Raw genomic sequence first — 25,058 nt, 5'->3', positions numbered from 1 at the left:
TCATTATCCTAACAAGGTCGTGCAAACCTCTCATTCGAGGTGATCGATGCATCCCAAACGCCTCGCTGCTCCATTGGACGTCTCTGTTGATAGTGCTAAGACAGTCGTCCACCAGATGGAGTAATCAAAAGTGTCTGCTCAGTGGGTTCCTGGTTCTCGCTGCAAAGAGCAGCCTCTTTTCTGCAGAAAAAGTTCAAAGCTGCAACCGCAGCCCTAAAGTCATGGCAACTCTGAGAGGAATATTCTGTTCGATGCCCTTCGTCATGGTGCAACGATCAACTGTGAAATGTATTGTGCTACCCTCAGGAAACTGAAGAAACAACTTCACCGTGTTTTATTCTACAGAAATACTAACGAAGTTCCCCTTCTCCATTACAACACGAGGCCTCACACAAGTCTGCGCACCCGAGACGAGCTCACAAAACTTTATTGGACTGTTCTTCATCATCCACCCTACTCCCCAGATTTCGCATCTTTCGCCCTCCATCTGTTTGGCCCAATGAAGAACGTACTCTGCGGGTAGCAATACGTGGATGATGGGAAGACTATTGATAGAGAAAGACGTTGGCTCCTACGTCGTTGCGTAGAATGGTACCATCCGAGCATACAGGCCCTTCGTGGTAAGGTGGCGTAAGGCCGTCGCAGTGATATGAGATTATGTTGGAAAATAAGGTTATGTAGGGAAAAAAGTGGGGATAATATGGTTTGTTGGAATCCTGAATAAAACCAACCTGCCTTAAAAAAAAAATATGTTGCATTACTTACTGAACGTCTTTCGTTATGTTCCACTGCCAGTGTGTCCGTCTCTTTCTCTCACAGTGCCACTGTCTCCTTGGCTATTTCTATACCACAACGACGTTTTATTATCTTCCAGTATACATTTATTACTTTTCCCTTTCCCACTGCCACTGTCTCCTTCTCTGCCTGCATAAAAAACGCGAATGTGTTCGCATGAAAAAATTCTTAAAGATGCTGAGGAAGGTACAATAAGGCAAATGGTACTCAAGTTTTCAGGCAGTCTTTTAAAGAGGAGCGTATTCGTCTCTTTTGTACTCCGAGATGAGCATTTTTGCACTGGTTCCCTTCTTTTCACAGCTAAAGCAGGCTATGTCACTCACATGAAAAGACCTTCATGAGTCGGCAAAAGTTTGTTGGTTACTTATGTAAAATTGAAATAACACAAAACTGTATAATTTTAAACCTCAGACCGGATTTTATGTGCACAAAAATTTTGCATTTGCTTCAGTATTACAACAAGGAGTTCTCAGAACCCTTTGATGATAGCAACGGCACGTTACAGCATATTTCTCTCTACGTCGAGAAAATTTTCAAGGTTGTTCAAGATCTGGATCTTAGGAATGTATCGTAAAAATTTCAGCCATATGCTGTCTTGAAATCCATGGCTCGGTTTTGGTACCCAAAAATCTCTTTTGAAAACGGGAAGATAGCACTTATAATAAATAACTTTAAAATTTGAGCAAACTTCTGGGCTTTGTTGTTTAGATATCCATTACTGACGTCGAAAAATGGTGAAAGACGCTGTTTTTGGTTTTTATCAGGAACCACCCACGAACTAAATGCTGCCTCCACAAGCCGCTTAAGCCGTACCGTAGTGCACATCTCATGCAGAAAGAACCAATCCATTTGCCCGATTTTCCTGAGCTGAAGGAACTCTGACCCGTATTGTAGGATGGTTACAGCAAGACTTCTTGTTTGGTATACAGATGGTCCCTAGCCAAAGGGCTACCCAAAACACTTGACCCTACCTTTCTATTGCCATTAGACCCCGATGTACAAGCCCCTTATAAATCACTTTTTTGTATGCGGCGTTTAGGAACATACTGGTAGCACATGCTGCCACATGCATATGGATGACATGTGGCTTCATCATGCCTGTTACGTAACGTAGAACCTGTGATTTTTATTTGCTTAAGCAACATCGATACGTAAAGCGATTAGAGAATTCGCAACTCGAAAGGAATGAGTAATGCGGCAGATTAAGGAGCAGATGTTAGACAGGAAACGTCGAATACCTGCGCGGGAGACATACAGGAGGTGAACAAAAATATGGAAACAAGAAAAACGCAAGACATTACCAAGCCTAATACGGCATAGGAAACCCGTTGTTTTTCAAAAGAAGCTACGAGTCGTCTCGGAATGGAATACGGATGCTGTATGGTTTTCAAACGAATCCTATATCAATCTTTCTTCAAAATATGGCAAGTTCAGGTAACAATGGTGGAGGTGAAGAGCGATCCTGCACTCTTCTCACCAAAGCAGACCACATAGGCTCGATGATAATGTGTATTGACTGTGGTAGCCAGGGCAGATGCGACAACTCATCCTCGTGTTTACAGTACCAGTCCTGGACGCTGCCCGCTGTGTGAAGAGGGGTCCATGTCTTCTTGGAACACTGCATCACCATTGAGGAACAAACATTCTGCAATGGGATGGGCTTGATCAGCCAAAACGGCCACATAATCCTTGAGAGTAGTGCAAACTTGCAGGGTAGCCATGGTACACATGAAATACCTTAATGTTGCTGTCCATATAATCAGAGAAGCCACATCATGTTTCACTCTTGGGGCATAAATTCGGTCACAAGACTCATTCGACCAAAAGACTTTCTTCATTGCTCCATTTATTTCTTTTTTTGCGTCATCAGTCTTCTGACTGGTTCGATGCGGCACAAATTCCTCTACTGTGCCAATCTCTTCATCTCAGAGTAGCCCTTGAAACCTACGTCGTCAATTATTTGCTGGATATATTCAAATGTCTTCCTCTACAGTTTTTGCCCTCTACAGTTCCCTCTAGAACCATGGAAGTCATTCCCTGATGTCTTAGCAGATGTCCTATCATCCTGTCCCTTCTCCTCGTCAGTGTTTTCTACATATTTCTTTCCTCTCCGATTCTGCGCAGAACCTCCTCATTCCTTATCTTATCTGTCCACCTAATATTCAACACAAGTCTGTAGCACCACATCTCAAATGCTTCGATTCTCTTCTGTTCCGGTTTTCCCACAGTCCATGTTTCCCTGCCATACAATGCTGTGCTCAAAACATGCATTCTAAGAAATTTCTTCCTCCAATTAAGACCTCTGTTTGATACTAGTAGACTGTTCTTTGCCAGGAATGCCCTTCTAGCCAGTGCTAGTCTGCTTTTGATGTCGTCCTTGCTCCGTCCTTCATTGGTTATTTTGCTGGATAGGTAGTAGATTTCCTAAACTTCATCTAGTTCGTGACTATCAGTCCTGATGTTAAGTTTCTTGCTGTTCTTATTTCTGCTACTTCTCATTACTTTCGTCTTTCTTCGATTTACTCTCAGTCCATATTCTGTACCCATTAGACTGTTCATTCCATTCTGAAGATCCTGTAATTCTTCTTCACTTTCATTCAGTATAGCAGTGTCATCAGCGAATCGTATCACTGATATCCTTTCACTCTGAATTTTAATTCCACTCCTGAATCTTTCTTTTATTTCCATCATTGCTTTTTCGATGTACAGATTGAACAGTACAGACGAGAGACTACGTCCCTGTCTTACATCATTTTTAATCTGATCACTTCATTCTTTGTTCTCACTCGTATTATTCTACCTTGGCTCTTGTACACATTGTTTTTATTTATTTTATTTATACTTCTAGTTCCATTGGAACAAATTGAGGAGCAAACCTCCAAGCTCATGGAACGTGTCAGTACATCAAACTACAACATAAAAGTAATAATCGATAAAAATAAAATGTTTATGAACCCAAAAAAGTCAAGTCTTAAGTTTAAGTAAACGCAATCAACAATGTAACTCAAGAATCAGCTTGATTTTTCAAGGAACTCTTTAACTAATAGAAGGAGTGACCCATGATGAAACTCTTCAGTTTCGATTTGAAAGCGAGTGGATTAGTGCTAAGAGTTTTGAATTCTTGTGGTAGCTTATTTAAAATGAATGCAGCAGTATACTGCACACTTTCTGCACAAGAGTTAAGGAAGTGCGCTCCAGATTGGACTTCTGCCGAGTATTAACTGAGTAAAAGCTGCTAATTCTTGGAAATACGCTGATATTATTAACAAGAAACGACAGTAAAAATATATATATATATATATATTGAGAGGCCATTGTCAAAATACCCAGACTAGTGAACACGGGTCGACAAGAGGTTCGCGAACTTCACCACTTATTGCAAGAACTGCCCGTTTCTGAACCAAAAATATTCTTTTAGAATGGGAAGAGTTACCCCGGAAGATAATTCCATACGACATAAGCGAATGAAAATAAGCAAAGTAGACTAATTTTCGTGTCGAACGATCACTTACATCAGATCCCGTTCGAATAGTAAAAATAGCAGGATGAAGTCTTTGAACAAGATGCTGAACGCGGGCTTTCCACGACAGTTTATGATGTATCTGAACACTTAGAAACTGGAACTGTTCAGTTTCACTAATCATATGTCCGTTCTATGAAATTAAAACATCTTTTATTGAACTGTGTCTTAGAAACTGTAGAAACTGAAGCTTAAAACGTTGTGTTTTGTTGAATTGTGTGTTGGAAATAGAAAAAACTGAATCTTACCGTGAATTCGCGTTAGTTTATTTTCTACAAGTGACGAACTAACGTCATGAACTGCGCAATTTGAAACAGAGCAAATATTGCACACAGCACCCTTTACTACCGGGCTAGTGTTATCAGAAAACAGAAATAGTTTAGAATTACCCGTAATACTAGAGGACATATCATTTATATAAATAAGGAACAGGAGTGGTTCCAACACTGGTCCGTGGGGCACCCTCCAATTGACCATACCAACTCAGACCCCACATCGCAGCCATTCTCCACACTGTGAACAATGACCTTTTGCTGTCTATTGCGGTGAACCATTTGTGAGCTGCTCCACGTATTCCGTAATGGTCCAACTTATGGAGCAATATTTTGTGAGCAACACAGGGCCGGCCGAAGTGGCCGTGCGGTTAAAGGCGCTGCAGTCTGGAACCGCAAGGCCGCTACGGTCGCAGGTTCGAATCCTGCCTCGGGCATGGATGTTTGTGTTGTCCTTAGGTTAGTTAGGTTTAACTAGTTCTAAGTTCTAGGGGACTAATGACCTCAGCAGTTGAGTCCCATAGTGCTCAGAGCCATTTGAACCATTTTTTTGAGCAACACAGTCAAACGCCTTAGTTAAATAAAAACAATATGCCTAGCGTTCGAAACCTTTTGTTTAATCCATCAAGTACCTCACAGAGAAGAGAGACTATAGCATTTTCAGTTGTTAAACGACTTATGAAGCCGAGCTGTACATTTGATAGCAAATTATGTGATATAAAATTATAAATTATCCTTACATACAGAGTCGTTTCAATAACTTTCACGAACACTGATGGCATAAGAATCGGTCTAAAATTGTCTACATTATCCCTTTCTCCCTTTTTATAAAGCGGTTTTGCTACTAAGTAATTCAAGCATTCAGAAAACTGACCACTCTTAAAGGAAAAATTACAAATACGGCTAAGTACAGGGCTAACATGTGCAGCACAATACTTAAATCTTCTGCTAGGCACTCCATCATATCCATGAGAGTCCGTAGTCTTCAGTGATTTAATTACTGACTCAATCTCCTCCTTGTCAGTATCACAGAGGAGTGTTTCAGACATCAGTCTCGGAAAGGCATTTTCCAAGAGAGTTATACGATTCCCTATGGAAACTAAATTTTTATTTAATTCACCAGCAACCCTCAGAAAATGATTGTTAAATACTGTGCACAGAAATATTTTTACTACGAACTGAATTTTGAACATCATGCACCATTTTACATTATCGATCACCTTTTACCAGGTCGACAAATCCTATGAACGGTATTAATTTTTCTATCCATTATCAACCACAACGTCAGATTTGCCTCTCTGATTCCTTTGCTTTTCCTAAAGCCAAACTGGTCGTCATTTAACACATCGTCAATTTCCTTTTCCATTCTTTTGTATATTAGTCTTGTCAGCAACTTGGATGCATGACCTGTTAAGCTGATTGTGCTATAATTCTCGCACATGTCAGCTCTTGCAGTATTGGGAACTACGTGGAATATATTTATTCGGAAGTCAGATGGTACTATAACACTATGACTGCACCGTTTTGCTATGTCAGCATATAGATAATACTCGATTTTGGTGTTTGCATGCAGTATAATGTTACCCTCTGGGAGGATTTTTACAGATTTAACCGTGAAATGTCCAAAGAATTTTGCTTATCGGACATTACGTAAAACATAGAAAGTGTCAGATCCAATTTAGATAATGTTTTAACTAATCAAATTTGCTCAAATGAAAAGGAATACGGTCGCCAGACTAATTAGGCATCGAAATGTGAAACATTTCTTTTAAAGAAAAAGTAAATAGTTTTGTTGGAAAAACACCACCTATACTCCTTTCTTACGAAAGTGCAATGAACGGTATCATAAGCAGAAAAATGTTATAGTGGATAAAAGCAGTTATTGTAAGCTATTCAGGTTTTCACAAACACAAATGACACTTTGACACTCATCAACAGTAAATACTTTGTCAAACTTGAGTTATTTCATCATCAAAGCAATTGCAATTCATTACTAAACTAGAGATGGACATGGGCCTAGTCTTGTTTCGTTAGATATTTTCTACACAGCACCAATTTAATTAAAATTCACTTGCATTAAGATTAACACATTCCTTAGTATGCAATGTTGTAACTGTTTTTGTGAATAAGGGCACTCATAGTAGCTTTACCTTCAGTAATAGAAACAGTAAGTAGGGGTCTCCCAATCTGATATTACACTTTTCATCACACAATCTGCACAAAACTCAAACTTCAAAAAGCGTTAGTATATTCATTAATCAATTAATTTTATGCATTTTGAACAACTTACAATGGAGGCCGTTAATCTTGACTACTATCGTAAAGCAAACTGGACACTGCCATCATGATGTATTCTAACTGAAATCCCGCATCACCCGGCCTTTTCTAAATAAACCTTCTCCTCCCGTGATTCTTGAACAGAGCGTTCGCCATTATGAGCTGAAATTAGTCTTTCTCCTCTCTCATTCCTTGTCCCTAATCCGTATTCTTCTGTAACATTTTCTTCTACTCCTTCCCCTAAAACTGCATTTCAATTCCCCATAGTGATTAGACGTTCATCTCCCTTTACGTACTGTATTACCCTTTCAATATCCTCAGATACTTTCTCTTTCTCCTCATCTTCAGCTTGCTACGTTGGCATATATTCCTGAACTATTGTTGTCGGTGATGATTTCCGTCGATTCTGATAGGAACAATCCTATCACGGAACTGTTCACAGTAACAGGCACTCTGCCCTACCTTCCTATGCATAACGAATCACTCTCCCGTTATACCATGTTCTGCTGCTGTTGATATCACCTTATACTCATCCGATCAGAAATCGTTGTCTTCTTTCCATTCAACTGCACTGACCTGTACTATATGTAGCTTGAGCCTTTGCATTTCCCTTTTCTGATTTTCTAGCTCCCCTACCACGTTCATGCTTCTGAAATTCCTCGCCCCGACTCGTAGAACGTTATCCTTTCGTTGGTTATTGAATCTTTTCGTCATTGCTGCTCCATAGTCCAGGTTTTGTGGTTTCGGCACGACTTTTTACTATTACGGGGATTTGGATCGCCGATGATTAGTTTTTTAATTCCATGTCGTCCTGCAGTTCACTGCATATGGAGCTCTCTTCGTGTTGTTTTGTTGCTGACAGGATTCGCGAGCGCGACTCTGTTCTGGAGTGACTTTCCATCTGTCGTCATCTTAGTTACGTTACAGTCCCCTTCAATGGCCGTCTGTCACGATCACTCAACACACTATTTCGGACGCTTTTTCACTTAGCGGATCATGATTAGCAGCTTTCCCTCCATGTGATATGATTCTTCGATATGGTGCCTCTTGAGAAAGCAAACACTTCCCCTACCTTGGTTAGGGAAGCATCCACCATACGAGGACCAACAATTTGACCACAATCCAGTTCAGTTAGCTCCGACATAATGCACTGATAACTGCACAGAAAACTGTTCTGACCACTACTGACACTTGCATCGCATTGAGGACATTGCATTTCTCAAGGTGTTTCCTTGTCTTCGTCTGGCACCTATAGACGCGCTAGCATCTAGAGGCGGCAGACAATGTGTGGTTAGCGTTTGGTGAAAGAGGTTGTAACGTGTTTCTCCTTATCCATTAACGTCAGGTTTTCTTCAGAAAAAATACTTGCACTGACACTGTTGTAAATTATCATTCAAACCATTCAAGCCAACATATTTTATTTTTCAGTTTTGCTGTTAATCGTCTATTCAGGCTGCCACTTTCTGAAGCGGAGCGAGTAATAGAGTATTAAATAGATGCTACATCGGATGAACATCCTCCACACTATGTAAATAATATTTATCGTAAAATTTAAATGACATACCAAGAAGATGTAAGACCTGGTGCTAGCAATAAACTGCAATACAGTATAAATAAATACGTTTGTTTGCCACACTACCGTAAAATCGATGCAAGAGCAGCATTAGTTATTTAAGAGACGTAAGGAAGTGGTGTCGTTCTTAATTATAAATAGCCTTGGGCCTATTTTGTCTAACGCTGCTAACAGAAGAAGTATTTATCGCGAGTCACGTGTGTATGAAATTAAATGCTATGTGGGGCAGTCAGGAAAAAGACTGGAAGTTAGATTTGGTGAATGTATGGCCTTAGACTGGCGTAATATAGCTGAAAAATCTAACTTCACTGTCAGCTTCATTGACAGAGGCCATAATATGCCGCCCTTGCAGTCACATGTGAGATTTCTCCATACCGCAGGGAAAGAGTAGATTTATGGACCTTCTCGATGATATCGAGATTTTTTGCCATCTGCCATCTACTGACATGCGCCTACTATGAACAGATAGTGATGACAAACAGCCATTTTTGGAGCTTTATAACAGCCACCTACTTTTGGGCAGAAGACGTCACAACCTGGAAGGGATGTAGCAGGCCTAACAGTTGGCAATTCGCAATGTGAGAACAAAATTTACTACTACTTGTGGCGGTTAGTTGCCTTCCAGTTTTTCGCTTTTGTCTTACCCGTTAGCAGTTTAAACGTTTACTGCACCCTATATATGTCAGTTAATATGCTAATAGTTAAAGTATGAGGCAATATCACTATTTTCTTCTCGACAGCTAAGGCACTGCAGTTTAAACGGTGTTTCTACGTAAGTTAAAAATGGGCACATTGTATTAACAGATGGTAGTGTTATTATCACTGCTTACTATGGGCATTTATCAATGTATAATTTTATAAAAATGTTTTTACAGCATACTAAACTATTCAATTTTGATATAGTGGTTGATGTTAAACAAATACAATGTTTCGTATGATGTATTTTTGCTTTATGCCAGAATTGTTCGTTTTAATAAAGGTGGCTTGGTTTTAGCCTTTTAAATGTAAATCGAGTTCATAAAAACAATTGTACTGGTAGTTTAGAGTTGAAGTTGGAGGTACAGAACACATTACTGTACTCATATGACTCAGAGGCTACCGGTACTGCTCTGTCAACAAAATTGCCAGAGTCTGTCAATGTACGTCCTAAAGTCGTAAAATAACATGAACGATCAAAAGCTTGAAGAGCCTATATTACTTGGTTTAAAAGGTACATTACCTTTGGCAATTCTACTGCACAATGTAGTTTTAATTTGCACCCTTTGAGTACTGATTATTGTATAACTTCTTTTTTTAAGCATTAAAGATGGCTGTTTAATAGCAGAAATATAGATCTGCAGTAAAAATATATATAACAGATTAGCGACTGACTGCTGAATTCCTGTTGTGAAACTTATCTGTTTCCTCATCTAGCCCCGCTCATCGTGTCCAGCCATGCCACGTCTACTATAGTGAGGATGCTGACGTTGCCTCTGCACATGCTCTGTCCGTCTACATCTGTAGAGCTTTACGCTAGCGGATAAAACCCCTCACCTATCACATATTCCATTTGCTATATCAGGTTCCTAAACCACTGTAGCCAATCTGACAGCAGAATGTAAGTCCTTTAGGGCACCTACATTGACCATATGCCCTATGTTCGACTTTCTAGACTATGACTCCATTCACTTCATCACTCTCCCCCAACTCTTAAGTTTGCACATTGATCTAAATTATCTTGACTCATAGTGCCTCTGTGTTAAACTACTCAGCTGCTCGTGGAAAAATCTCTCACTTTTCTGTTTCTTACACCTTTATGGCAGAAATAGAAATAATAATGAAAAAACTGAAGAAGGCGACCATGGTGAAGAAGTGGGATCTAGAGAAGATAAGATACAACAAAGAAAAAATTACAGAAATGCTGTCACGTGAATTTCTGAACACAATACGAGACAAACCACCTGATAATGTCAACGAGTACTGGAATATGCTGAAAGAAGGAATCATTAAAGCAGGACAGCAGAATATAGGATATATAAAAGGGAAAAGGGAAAAAAACATGGGTCACACAATAAATTATTTCCAAGATGGAGGAGAGAAGAAAATTTTAAAACAAGAACACTGAAGATGCAAGAATGACATACCGAAGGTTAAACAATGAACTGCGAAGAGAAACAGAGCAGGCTAGGAAAAAATGGCTAAAAGAGGAATGTGATGCAATTGAAGAACTGGACAGGAAGGGGAGATACGACTTACTATACAACAGAGTAAATACTATGACATGGGAACAAAAGAGAGCAGGAAGTGCTACTATGGAAATTTTGAGTAAAGACGAAAAGGTAGTGTACAAAGATCGTGACGATGTCCTCCAGAGATGGGAAGAATATGTAAAAGAGCAATATGACACAAATCTCAAACCAGAAACTCTGCAACTTGTATCACACAACAGTGTAAGTGATGACGAGAAAGGACCAACCACCATAATGGAAGAAGTAAAGTCTGCCATAGCTGCAATGAAAAATGGCAAGATACGATACCGGGAGAAATTTTAAAATGCTTGAACCAAGATGGAATAAGAGAAATATTGAGATTATGTAATAAAATATATGACAGTGTGAATGGCCTGAGGACTTTCTGACATCACTAATGATTCCATTACCGAAAAAACAAGAAACTAAGTAATCCAGTGAGCACAGGAAAATCAGCCTCATTTCACATGCAGCCATAGTGATGTTAAGAGTAATTAATAAAAGTCTTGAAAAAGTAATGGAGAAGAATCTTGGCGAGGAGCAATTGGCTTTGGACGGAATACGTGCACCAGATATGTAATAGGACTCCTAAGAATCTTGGGACAAACGTTTATTCAAAAAGGAAGAGACCTATATATGTGCTTCATTGATCTAGAAAAGGATTTGACAATGTGGTTTGGGACAAGCTGCCGACAATAATGAGGGAAAAGAGAGTGGACTGGAAAACTAGTAGACTCGTGAACTCATTATATCTTAATCAAAAAGCCTCATTTAAAATGAGAAGAGAAAGTACAAACTGGGTCGGACTAGGAAAAGGAGTAAGACAAGGATGCTGTCTATCACTTACTCTTTTCGACCTCTACTTGGAAAATATGATTGACCAATGCTCATTAGATGACAAAGGAGTAGAAATTGGAGGAAGAAGAGTAGAGTGTTTGAGGTTTGCTGAAGACAAGTTCCTTCTAGCCACAGCGGAAAAAGAATTACAGGATTTGGTGGATACGATTGAAGCTAACGGAAAAATTGTGGAATGAATATTAGCACAAAGAAAACAAAAATAATGGCACTAAGAGGAAACAAAGAAATAAAAATTATGCTGAATTGGGAAATACTAGAACAGGTGTAAACTTTTAAGTATTGTGGAAGCAGGATAGACACCGACTGGAAGTGCACCACAGAGATTAAAACAAGGATAGCAATGGCAAAAGAGGTATTTTATAAGAAAAGGAGAATTTTCTGCAGCGGTCTGTAGAGAGAACCCAGGAAGAGACTCATAAAATATCTTGTATGGAGTGTTCTTCTATAAGGTGCTGAAACATGGACTTTGAGGATGAAAGAGAGAGAAAGATGGGAGGCTTTTGAGATGTGGACATGGCGGAGGATGGAAAGAATAAGTTGGATGGACAGAGTAAAATATGAAGAGGTACTGAGAAGAGTGGGAGAGAAAAGAAGGTTACTAGATGTAATGAAAAGAAGAAAAATAAACTGGATTGGGCACATATTAAGAAAGAATGAACTGATAAAAGCAGTTTTAGAAGGTTATGTAGAAGGGAAAAGGAAGCGAGGAAGGAAGAAGTTTCAGCTACTGAATGACGTGATGGACGGTACAACATACAGCAGCCTTAAGAAGGAAGCAATGGATCGCAGAAAATGGAGAGGCAAAGCAGAAAACTGATGATGATGACACCTTTCAGCAGGCCTTGTTCCAAATCCTTAAACTCTGTGCGTTTCTTAACCCCTCCGTACACCTGACAACGGCAATTTTACTATTTGCAGTACTGGTCCTGCGACCAACTTCCAATTGTAGACTTCGGATGCCGGGTAGACTTGTAAAAAAAAAAAAAAAAAAAAAAAAAAAAGTGTCTTCAGATTTCTGGAACTGTCATAGAATGCTTTGAGCTGTAAGAGGAGCCATCTGTTTCTTGCGACGAAAATCACGCTGCTCAGTTGTAACTGAACTGCAGATATGGAAACTGAAAACATAAATCACCTATTGCGTCTACGCTATTGTGATTTTGACTCCACGCACATTCGGTAAGGGATGAGCGGTCTAGCTGCATCTGGATGACCCTCCGACAACCACATGAGATGGCAAACAACAACTTATTATCGATTGGAAAAAGTTAAATCTTAGACATAATAACCGTTGGAAAGAGCGACAAATTTGGCAAGTGGCAAGGGAAGTCAATGGGCATCACGCAGTCGGCCCAGATCGGTATCGAGTAACCAGGGTGCTGCTCAGCCTACGCGCAATAAATACCAAGGCAGCTTCTCTGACAGAGGGAGCTACCCAGTAATGGAAGAGAATTAATTAAGGACGGTCCTTAAGGGATACAGGAATGAGTAAGGAGAGACTGAAGAGGCAATATCAATGAAGCAAAATACTTCGAAAACAAACAACTCAACACTGAGACAGAATTAATGGGCAAGCATCAGATTCACAGGGGTAGCATATCCCATATGGTTGAGACGTACCATATGTAACTCTGTACGAGACAGAGCGGGAGCTGCGAGAGATGAAGAGAGAAAGCTCATGGTGGCGACTACACTTCGTCACTGGAAGCCAGGGAGAGGCATGAATTATCCATGGTATCATAAAGCACAGGGCATGTCTCTCCCTCCACTCAGCATCTGAAAAACTCAAAAGCAGAAGGGGTAGCTGCTCCTACTGAAAAGCGAGGAACCTTCGACATAACACCATGTCGGCAACAGGTGGGTTGAACGGGGAAGTTAACGGAACTAGAGGGCACCAAGTCTCCACGGTTATTCAGAGCAGCCGGCCGCGGTGGTCTCGCGGTTCTAGGCGCGCAGTCCGGAACCGTGCGACTGCTACGGTCGCAGGTTCGAATCCTGCCTCGGGCATGGATGTGTGTGATGTCCTTAGGTTAGTTAGGTTTAAGTAGTTCTAAGTTCTAGGGGACTGATGACCACAGCAGTTGAGTCCCATAGTGCTCAGAGCCATTTGAACCATTTTGTTATTCAGAGCAGTTGCAGTAGAGTTTAAGAAAGGAATTTAGGACTCTGTATTATAGTTGGAACCAAGGACAGGTTTCAGTGTGACCAGACGGAACGGTGTCAGTCAGTCGTCGTCGTCACTGTCTTAAAACTTAGACCATTTCATGGATGCATCTCAGCCGGAGCAGCTAGCTCTGTAGCTCGAATTTTAGAATGAACTTACGTAGTGTGCCCGAAAAGATCTGAGACTGATTTTATTCCTGGTGTATAAGCGACGTCAGTGCAGTAACTACCATCGTAATTTTTGTTATGAAGATTCAGGTTAGAGCTTTAATTACAAGCGAGCCAATAGTCCTATTGCAAAATGAGTGATGCCAATATCTTTCTTGTTCTATTCTGCGGCACGCTATATGGAACAATTTGGTTTTAAAGTTAAATATATATATTTTATTTTAGATTGTAGTAAGGTTTGTCCGATTTTCACCGTCTTTGCTACGAACTGATCACTTAAAAATGTATTTGTCCGATGTTAATGAAATTTTAATAGGTAGTGGAAATCTCAAGTTATTTTTCAATCACCCACAAAGACGTTCTTATGACTTTTCTTAAGTAACTTTTTCTCGGTCCAGCATAAACGTATAACAGGAAACGTGGGTTTGTTTTGAAGGTCTCTTTTGTAGTTGTCAGAAACTACAACCACAGTGACCGTACAGTGTGATACGGATTTTATAAAGAGTGACATTTAAGACTGGTTCTGTGCGTGTTGGACCGTGGCAATAACAGTGAGTGCAGTGGCGGGATCAGGTGCTGCGTTGCCAGTCACAGGCAAACCGTTTTCCAACAGCCCGGGGTTTCGCGGCAACGACGCATTCATTTTCACATGTGTTCACGCTGTATGAGCACAGCGGTTGTAGCTTCTTCCAACCACAGATCTTAAAAACAAACCCACGGTTTTTGTTGTGTTTTTTTCCTGGACTGAGGAAAAGTTGCTTTAGAAAAATCGTAAGATCCTTTTGTAGGTGACTGATAAATTCTATAACTTGAGATTTCGTCTACCAGTGTATATGCCTATAACCTATTAGAATTTCTTTAACATCGGACAGATGCATTTCAAGCTATATAGTCTTGAAGTGTGCAGTTCGCAGCGAAGAAGCCGAAAACCAGGCAATCTAAAATAAAAAATATATATTAAACTTTAAAACCAAATTGCTCCATATCGCCTAACGCAGAATAAAACAAGAAAAATACTGATATAGCTCATTTTCCTATAGGCCTATTGGTTCGCTTGTAATTAAAGCTTAAACTCAAGTCTCCATAATAAAAAATCCGATAGTATGGTGGCAACTTGAACTATCAACTGTGAGTAAGAGATGTGCATTCGAGCAGTCATTTGTGTTATGTAGTGGACTGCAACTGTATTGTGTCAATGTTGGTAAGTCACAAATCGCAACGGAGCCACATTTCCAACTGAAGTGTTCAAGGCATTCTCCACATTTTTTTGAGAACTAGAAAGATGTGTGTATTGTTTCTCCTCCAGACCTTGACTCCAGAACAAACACGAGGACTCATAGGCGCCTGCCCTGACTTGATATTAACATTACATGCGTACATTATCTTTTGGAAAAAAATCATCGCGGGTGACGAGGGTAGATTTGTATTGATAAATACAAATCTGCCATCAAACGACAAACTGCAGAAATTCACATGAAGGGTCAACGCTTTGACGACATAACCGACTTTCACATCAATGTGACGCACGAGTTGAATAAATGTGCCTTCTGACAGTTTCACGTGGTGGTATGAACGTACTGTGCGTTGTAGGTAAGCGGGGGAAGACTATGTACAAGATCTGAAGCATGTAAACCACCATATTAACGTTCCTCAATTTTTTATTAATGCAGTCTCGAAACTTTTTGGAGTGACAGGGTGTGAACAACATAATATTTCTCACGGGATTTATTCCCCACGTCACTCTTAAATAGGACAATATGTCCAGCTTTCATTAAAGCTGTGTGCAACTTGTGTTACTTGTCCATTTACATTACTGTTTTGTGCAACTTGCGTGACAGTCCCTCTTTCAGTAAAGCTGTGTACAACTTGTGCTGCTGACCCGTTTTCATTAAAGCCGTATGGAACTTGTGCCACAACTTGTTGTCTGCAACTTGGTACTTCCATTTTAAGTTTTCTCTTTCACTTTGCTGCTAACTTAATTGTCTAGTCTCTGATAAAGAAGAACGCACGTGTGTATACTAATTTATTTATTTCCTCGCGGCAATGGGTTTTCCTTTCCATTCTTCCCTGCATGTATGTGTATGTGTGTGTGTGTGTAACTGGAATTATCCGAATGTTTTCAAGCAGAGCCACCTGCAGTCGGTGGGTACCACAGTGACACTGGCGTGTAGTGCCAACTTAACACTTCAGCTGCTTGTGGCAGTGCCTCTACCTTCTCCCGCCAGATGCTGGGGTAGAGGCGTGCTTGTAGACAAAGCCTTTGGCCCACTGTTCGTGCAGAGTTGGTGGATAATGCATATGCTTGGCTTGCTCTGCTCTCAGACCGTGAACAAAGCTCTGTATTGACCTTGGTATTTCAAATGGCTTAGATCAGTTGTTAGTCATGGCAATGTGTGCATTTGCGATTACTGATTATTCGGTATTTTGGTGTAAATTAACGTGATGATGGAACTTTGGGTATCTTACTTTATTCCGGGAATTACCGTTAGAATCTGAAGTTTAAAGATGACAAGGACTGCATGTAAGGAAACTATATTTTCCTTGCATACGCAAATTGCATCTTATTTATTCATTTGGTCTAAATTCTGGTGGTTTTCCCATTGCTTAACTCATAGATTTCAGCCACCTGCCAAAACGCGTCCTCCAACTTAAAGATATATCATTTTAACCATGTTTAACGCACAGATATATACTTTCTGAGTTTAATGAATCTCTGTACAGGTGGCTAACATGAACAATTGGTTTTTACGAAACTGATAAATTTTGGCCGTCAAACACCACAAGTTCTATCGTGAATGTGCACGGTCCCATAATCCTTATTGGAGCGTATAGTAAAGTAGATTTAATCAGGAAGATGTTCACGTACATATGTGCAAAGTTTCTACCCATTAGTGAGTTTTATTTATTTTTCCCTACCTATCTGAGTCTCGGTGACGAATTCGTAGGGAATGTCATCACTCACCTCCTTGGTACTCCGCAATTCTCTGTAGGCCACGTGGAATAACTGTAGATGAACTGTTGCTCGTATCCTCAGTGTATGTCTTCTGCATGAATATTACTCTTATGCCTATTTAAAGCGCCATATCCCGATAAATCGGGTTGCACCTGATTAAATTACAGTTCATCTGTTTCAGTGCTATGTACTAAATAAGGTTAACTGAATGTCAGATTCATTTTGGATTTTTACCGGTTATTTGTGAGACAATGAGAGGATCTTGTCAATAAATTGCTATAAATCAGCTGTATAACCTAGTAACTATGAAGTGTGTAAACGTACCATTATTTTCACCACCATTTTCCTGTCCCAATAATTTCTTAAGTGTACCCGAAAAGATAGAACTAATGATAATTGTGAGCTCCAAAAGTATTGATAAATAAAAGAGAGACTATCCCCTCAGATTCTAACTAATATTTCCACTGCTCACAATATGATCTTCCTCTTAATCCTGCATGTCCATCGTATTTCCAGGCGAATCCTAAAATCTTTATCCGTTGAGCTACAGAAATATATCATTAATTATTTCATTGGACCATTCATACCATAACATTTGTTCACATCTTTTCGTCTGGCAAAAACAAAGTAACACTGTGGCAGACTTGACTACTAAAGCAGTGCGTAACCGGACCAGATATCAGGCAAGCCACCATGGGACTAGTTCCACATCCAGTGATTGAGCTCTAATACAAGGAGAGTCTTCCTTGTAGTCGATCCTGCTCAGGACTGATTTGTTTCGCATGAGCTTCCGTAAAACAGTCAAGTTGCAGGATCCTATTTAGTTTCCAGGAGCCATAAATTTCCATATGTGATAGCAATCAGCGTTATATAGGATTAGTTTTCTTGTCTGAATAAGGGTTGTGTATGTTATTTTGTCTATGTTTACCCTTGCGGCAGTTATGCTGTTTCTGCAAGTGTCTAATTTGTGCGTGTGATGAAGTAGGGCGCTAATTAGTAAGACCAGTAAGATTTTGATTAATTATATTGGTAATAGGCGATCTTTGACTGGGATAAGTCTAACTACTTGGTCCGGACCGAAAGTGCACGCAATGATTAGTGAAATCGGGGGCGATGCACGTAGTCTTGAAGTGCAGAACAGCCAGGATACTGCGTTTAAAGCAGGTGAGAATAGTTTTCCATAAGACACGGGGACGCTCAGGCAGACAGTGCAGAGAATGAATTAGTCAGTGCAGTGTTGACCAGACCGATCATTTCTCCGTGTACTGGACATGAGAAAGTCACAGCCAGACTTGGGCAGCACACTGTGAAGATGATCATGGACATGGTAACAGAGGTTACACCAACACCGGTCACCTTCACGATGGACATGCTGAGCTGGGAGACTTACTCAAATGACAAAGTAAAGAACAGTGTGAGGAACATACAAAGAATTCAAGGAAATGTTTCGTGAACATCATAAAATAAGTGATAATATCTGAGGAAGGTCGTTCCACAGCAAAGTCAGTGCATCGAGAAATTATGGAAGTTAGCACTGAGGTGGAAGGAGTTAACCTCTGGAGAAATGAAATCGTGAACGCAGTGTGCATTGGGGATTCTCTTTGTGTGGGCTGGTAAATATTCTTTATGGTTATGATTAAGTCGATTGGAAATTGTGGAGATTGTTAAAGCACACTTCGAGGCAATAGTACACGATCACAGAGATACGCTTTTAACTTGCAGCTATTCCGATGTAATTCCACCATTGTCCAATTGGACTACAGTCGGACTTACACAAAAGTTATTAAAACGTTCTTAGTAAATGCAAATGACCCTCCTCTCTCATGGGCAAAATTTAAAAAAAACTGCGTAATAAATATTTTTCACGCTAAATGCTAATTATTGTAATGTCCTTGAACTAATGAAGACATATTTCAACTTTGGCTGAGTATTTAAAAAGGATGATATTATTATGCGTTAACAAGTGATGCAACAGAAAACTCAAAGAGTCCTACTTAAATGATCAAACTACCGTCACGACGGAAGATAGCCAAATGTGGACTTCAAGTAAGTGCAAGTTACATTGTTTTCAAAGTGAATTTGATATTAATGTGAATTGACATATGACTAAATCAGTTTTACAAGAACACAACTGACACTCATTTTCCAGTTTATTACATAGCTGGTGTTTCAAAGACTTGTTACTACTTGAGCAATTGTTAAGAGTAGTTAAAGCTGAGGTTAATGCTACTTATGACAGTAATGTACTTTATACTCACTTCCCAAAATGTGACGCATGCTGATATTTGTAAATGTATAGTTGTTGTACATGCCAGCAAGGGTGTCTACAATTAATTAACGTTTCCCACGATCTAAGGAATGACATTTTGTGGTAGTGATCAGTAAATGAGTCAGTATTTGTTCATAATAACTGTAATATTTGATGCATATCGGTTAATGGGGACGTTTTACATTTAAGGATGTCTGAGCATCGCTAATGAGTGACTTGAATACTTGAAAGGGTCAGTTAAAGCTACACCCTATTTATGAACATTAGCCTTCTCACTGTTGTTAATAATCACTTAGACGTATTTTAATAGTGTATGTGACATTGCGTTGGCCTCTCCCTATCTTTTATTTGTCCAGTTGCCTTAGGGAGCACACCGCTTACTTTCTACAGGTAAAGTGACTTACACCTTACCAAGTATATTGCTATCTTTCATATCCTCTAAGAAGCAACACAAAATTAATGATAGAGGGAGATTAGCGAAATGAAATGAGGGGGAGACATTGCAACATAAAACGACTGTGGCGATAGGAGACAAATTGTTCAAGAGCACCAGCGAGCAGATCAAAAGTAAGAACGATTTCAACATCGAGTTTGTGGATGGAAACCACCGTCCTGGCATAGGAAATACGCTAATGAAGGAGCAAACTTGTAAAAGTCGCGAAAAGAACTAATGGTGTATTCCAAAAATGTAAGTAAAAGAGAAACAGATATAATTACACCTAACACAATTATATATTGCAATGATCTTGGCATATTCATATTACAATTCTATTCTGGGTGAATTTGTTAGTTCTTATGTTGAAGGTGAGTCTATTTTCAGTAGTTAAATGTTTTCTGAAGGACCTGGAGATGTATATGGAACAGCAGCCACTGATGATACTGGCGTTTTGTTGATGTGTGAAAGAGTAATGCTGAGACTTTGGTGGTATGAAGTGGTAGTTTGATGGTGTAGAAATGGTAGATCGGTGAAGTAAATTGGAGTCTGTTCTCATATCGCCGTCCTTGGCCAAATACAGTTAAAAAATACCTTGTACAAAATATGAAATATGCCAAAGAGCAGTAGCTGATAAAACTGATTGTCATGTGATACTATTTATATGGTTCCATAGCACTAGTAACAGTCTAATAGTTGACATTGCCCATAGGTTCTCAGAGTTGTGCTATGTTTAGATCGTTTCAAATTACTATAGTGTAAAAGGCACACTATCGTATGCACAGTTCCTTTCCTTTTCTTGCACAATCTGAGAGGCATACTGACGACAGACAGTTAGGATTGTCATTTGCACAGACAATTTGTCTCTTCTGATGTGTTGGAAAATATTTAGACATTAGGTGATTCGTGAGTATTAATGGCAGTACATTTTGTTCCGTGAAGAACTACGAGACATGATAAGAAAAGACTGTGTCCAACTTGTGTGAAGCGTCACTGCCACTGGCTGTCTGGATTGGTAACCTGAGCGCAGCCCTCTTGCTGGAGTGGAAATGCTTACAAAGGAAACTCCCCAGCGCACTGCCTCAGATTTAGTGGTAAGATGTCCCAGTGGATAGCCCGTCGAAAACTGAACACAGATCAAGCAGGAAAACAGGAAGAAGGTGTACCAGACTGTGAAAAAAAATGCAATGTAGAAACAGTGAACGGTCTAAGAATAATAAGTGCAATATAGAGCAACAGCAAAGACAAATGGCGTCGTGGTTAAGCGGTTACGGTGTTGGACGGTCAAGCTGGTGAGCCCGGTGCCATTTTTTTTCGCTCTTCGCTTTATTTAAATCCGTGCCTGTGTCGTGGTGTAACGTCCATTTGCAACAGCGAGGTGTAAGGTAGGGGCCTATAGTTGCAGTTGATTCTGCACAATTACTCTATTAGCAGCCGAAAGGAAGTGGCTTTCGAACGGGAAACGCAAAAGTTTCATGAAAAGCTAACAAGTCAACCGAACCTCCACCGTAAAACACGTCTGGTGTGCCATACAAGGCATTAGTGACAGTACGTGTGTCATATGATATGAATCTCTTATCGACGCACCTAATTTATACGACTGCTAAGTGAGTGGGATATGCCTACCTGCCCGATATAGGTGTTCGTATGAATGTGAATGTGATCACTCCCATGGGAATGACTAAAACATAATAGTTTGTCACATAAGCTGCAACAAATGAACGCAACAGTTTCACAATCACAGATTCCCTGTGCTCAGTAAAAAGATATGTTTTTAACATTTTTGAAGTTGCGCTCCGATTTGGAAGTGTTGACTTTGAATTCCTTTGTTGTAACGTAGATCACACGTTTATTTGCTGTTTTCATTTCTGTGAGACCTCTATATGTACGGTATCCCGCCTGCTGCCACTATTCATCACATTTACTTGCAGTGGTACGTATTCTTGCCACCTGACACGTATTCTACAATGGATGTACAGTATGACAATTGCTAAGACTGCAGAAAGAGAACAAACATTTCAATGACTGGAGGGACAGTTCATAATGTTGTGAAACAAAAATTAATGGCACGAGGGAGCATTGCACTCGGCTCGCCCTCCTGGCACTCCGACACCATGACCACTTTCCCGCGACGTCGTTGATGTTTTCAGGCTTTATTCCACTTGTTGTTCTTGGACCGTCCACTGGTTCTATTTTCCTTCTTTTGCACAGTTCAGTACACCTCCTTCCTGTTTTCATGCTTGATCTGTGTTCAGTTTTTAACGGGCTGTCGATTGGACTCTCTTACTTCTAAATCAGAGGAGAGTAGGATGGGAGTTTCCCTTGTTAACAGGGCGTAGCCTTCGGGTGATTCACATGAGCAGCTTCTTCCATTTGTCCTCCAAGGTCAGTGTTTTGTGGGGAGTGCCACTGTCCAGCCCGCCTTTCTGTGGAATGCAGGCTGACGTCGTGCAGGCGTCCTGAAGATACAGGACTCAGCCAAGGCCGAGAGAAGTCTATCACAACTATGGAAAAGTTGGCGTGCTGTTTAGGAACACCAGAGGGGGCTTGCACCCAGCGCCACTCCCGCCTCCAGATGTCAATAGCGCTTGTATCCTGTATCCATTAAATGCCAACATGCAACATGGCATTTACACGTGAACACAACTGTGTCTCCCCATTCCTTATGTCAATATAATAAAAGCTTACCTATGACGAAGTATGAAGGGTGGTGGATCTTTGATGTATGAGTAGATTGTTGAAATGAAAAGTTCTGTGAGTGAGACGATCAACGAGTGACATGATGTGAGGCTCACGAATAATTTCTGTTTGTTTTCTGTATGGTACTTTGATTTATGTCAACTTACATACGTGTGTGATGCTTTGGTAGTTTCTATGTTTTCCCTTTGAAATTAATATGTTTTGATGATTTTTGCCAGGTTTGGTCTGTATATTATTGAAAGGAGTCTACTGGGGTACACTTATATGTGTCACCCGTATATTGTAATGACACTAATGGAAACTAAAATGAAACTATTATATTATAAATGATATATGTCTCTGACAGGCTCTTTGAAGCGGATCTCTGATTGTGCTCCTGGTCTGAGATTGTAGTGTTGGCGTAAGAGAGCGTTTGGCGCATAGCACTGGTTGCTCTCTGTGAGCGAAAGAGGATGGAGTAGGCAGTTTTTGTGGTGTGCTCTGTGAAGCCACCAAGTGTTAGATTATAATGTAGGGATTACAAGTACATGTATTATTGCAAACACAAATGTGGAAGCCTTCTCATAAGCAAGATAAAGAAGTTAAATATTTATTACTCTCGTTTTGCCAGCGCGTTAGTTTAGATAAGTTGGCTGATAATTGCGAATTTTTGAGTAACGACAGAATGTACGCAAACAGGTTTGATATAGAGGTTAGTTAGATATTTCCCTTTTGTAATATTTCTATGATTTGTTAACACAGGCGTACATAATATGATGGTCCGTCTTTATGCTTTTCTTGTGAGCTTAGAATTACTTTCTATATAAATCTCATTGTTTGTTATTCAATTTGTAAAAAGAATGTAATTTTTCTGAGAAATATAATTTCAGTTGTCAGGTATTCTGGAAACCCAAACTTAACTTCGAATACAATTTCGCTATCGAAATGATCAGTGTTAGTAATTCACCTAAATCGGTACCGCCTCCCTGGCCAGGTCACATGTTTTTCAAAGAGACTGAATTTTTCTTAAATGTTTTTATTTGTCAGCCAAAAGCATTTCACGTGTATTTAAAAGTATTACAGCCAGCATTGCACACCACTGAGCCTGTAGCTAGTATATTTTATTCTTCTTCATGAGAGACCAGAATATATAGCGATCCACGGTTGCTCCTTTAAAGGTAAGGCAATTTTATTTTTATGTTCTCAGTGACCAAAGTTACCAGTTTTGAACAGAGCTAGCGGATTCAGTGCCTAAGGGGCTGAATGCATTTTACAGTGACTGTATTTCTTTATCGATATTGGGAGTTGTATTGCCCAGTCAGTTCGTATAAAGCTTTGCTAACAATAACACAGAGTAAGCACACCACTTGCAGTCACAACGCGCCGCATGGTACTTCCAGTTTTGTATGCATTCCCAGCTCAGGCATTCATTCAAAGTGATGCAAACAAGATTACTTTGTAAAGAACGTTACATCATTTTATCATTTTAAACCTTTTGATGAAATTGCTACGATGATGTAATGGTACTGTGACTGTGAACCACGTGTCATTTTGCTGTTCGTACTTTTTATAAGTTGGTCATTGTTCATTGGATACACATATAGAGTTCCCAACACACTCTTAATTATATCTGGCATTGTTCACAGAACGAACATAGATGTACTTCTAATCGTCTTTTTGTTTCTGTACTTGATGGCATTTTTCTAAGATTATTGCTGTTACAAAAGCTTAAGGCAATCATGCAATCATTATGGGGGCACGCTCTTTACTTTCTCCAAACAGTGAACACGAGTTGGTCAACATCCACTGATCTCATAAATATGTATATAGTTTCTACTTGTATCTGTTTACCCTATTAACATAAAGCCATTATTTTGCGTTATTGATATATATTGAGGTAAGAGATGAGTGACAAGCCCATTTTAATATTGGCACTGAAGTAGTTACGTTTCAGTATATGTCAGTGTATGTAGACACCTCTGTATTGTTCCGTTAAAATGAGTGCATTGTTTTTAATAATCATCTTTCCTTTTACTTGCCACTTTTATGACGGACAGTCTATTATTTTTGAAGTCACGATGTTTGATGCCTAACCTGATCTTCCTTGTGTGCTCTGTCTTATCATTACTGTCATATATTTATCTCTCTTTTCTATTGTTTGTATAACTGATCTGTGAAATTTAGTGACATACCCATCTTTGAGCTGTTTGACAGGATAGTTACTATACAATATATGTATATGTTCACGACAACATAACTGGTAATATGAATTATAGTGGGTGTTACGTGACTGCCACCTCTACTCTACTTTCGTAAATTCACATGAAATTATATGTACATCGGCATGATTTTGTGTTGATGCTACTTTTTGATGCTTTTGTAAAGTTGTTTGACGAAAAGGACTTTGGGTCCCTTTCTCAGTTTGAAATAGACAATTTAAGAAATATTTACGAATAGCAAACACCTTCTGCACTTTTCCTTCCCGGGGACAGAGCGTGATGGAAATGGGCAGTATGCGCCATTTCAATTAAAGCTGTGTGAAACTTGTGCCACAATTTGTTGTCAGCAACTTGTTGCTTCCATTTTAATTTTTCTCTTTCACTAATCTGCAACCATAAAGGAGCAGTCTCACATTTGTGTATTTATTTCTTCTTTCATGGTACAATGTGTTTTCCCTTCCATTCTACCCTACATGTATGTATCTGTTTAACTGAGGAGTACCCAAATGTTTTGAAGCACGATAACCAACAGTGAATGTGTATCACATTGTCGCTGGTGTGTAATGTGTAGCGCCAAATTAACATTTCAACTGCTTGGGGTAGGACTGGAGACATATCTCAGTACCAGGAAGTGAACGCTGCGCTCTGACGCAA

Source organism: Schistocerca nitens, chromosome 4, assembly GCF_023898315.1.
Source record: "Schistocerca nitens isolate TAMUIC-IGC-003100 chromosome 4, iqSchNite1.1, whole genome shotgun sequence".
Taxonomy (NCBI): Eukaryota; Metazoa; Arthropoda; class Insecta; order Orthoptera; family Acrididae; genus Schistocerca; species Schistocerca nitens.
Note: the sequence above shows the minus strand (reverse complement) of the source record.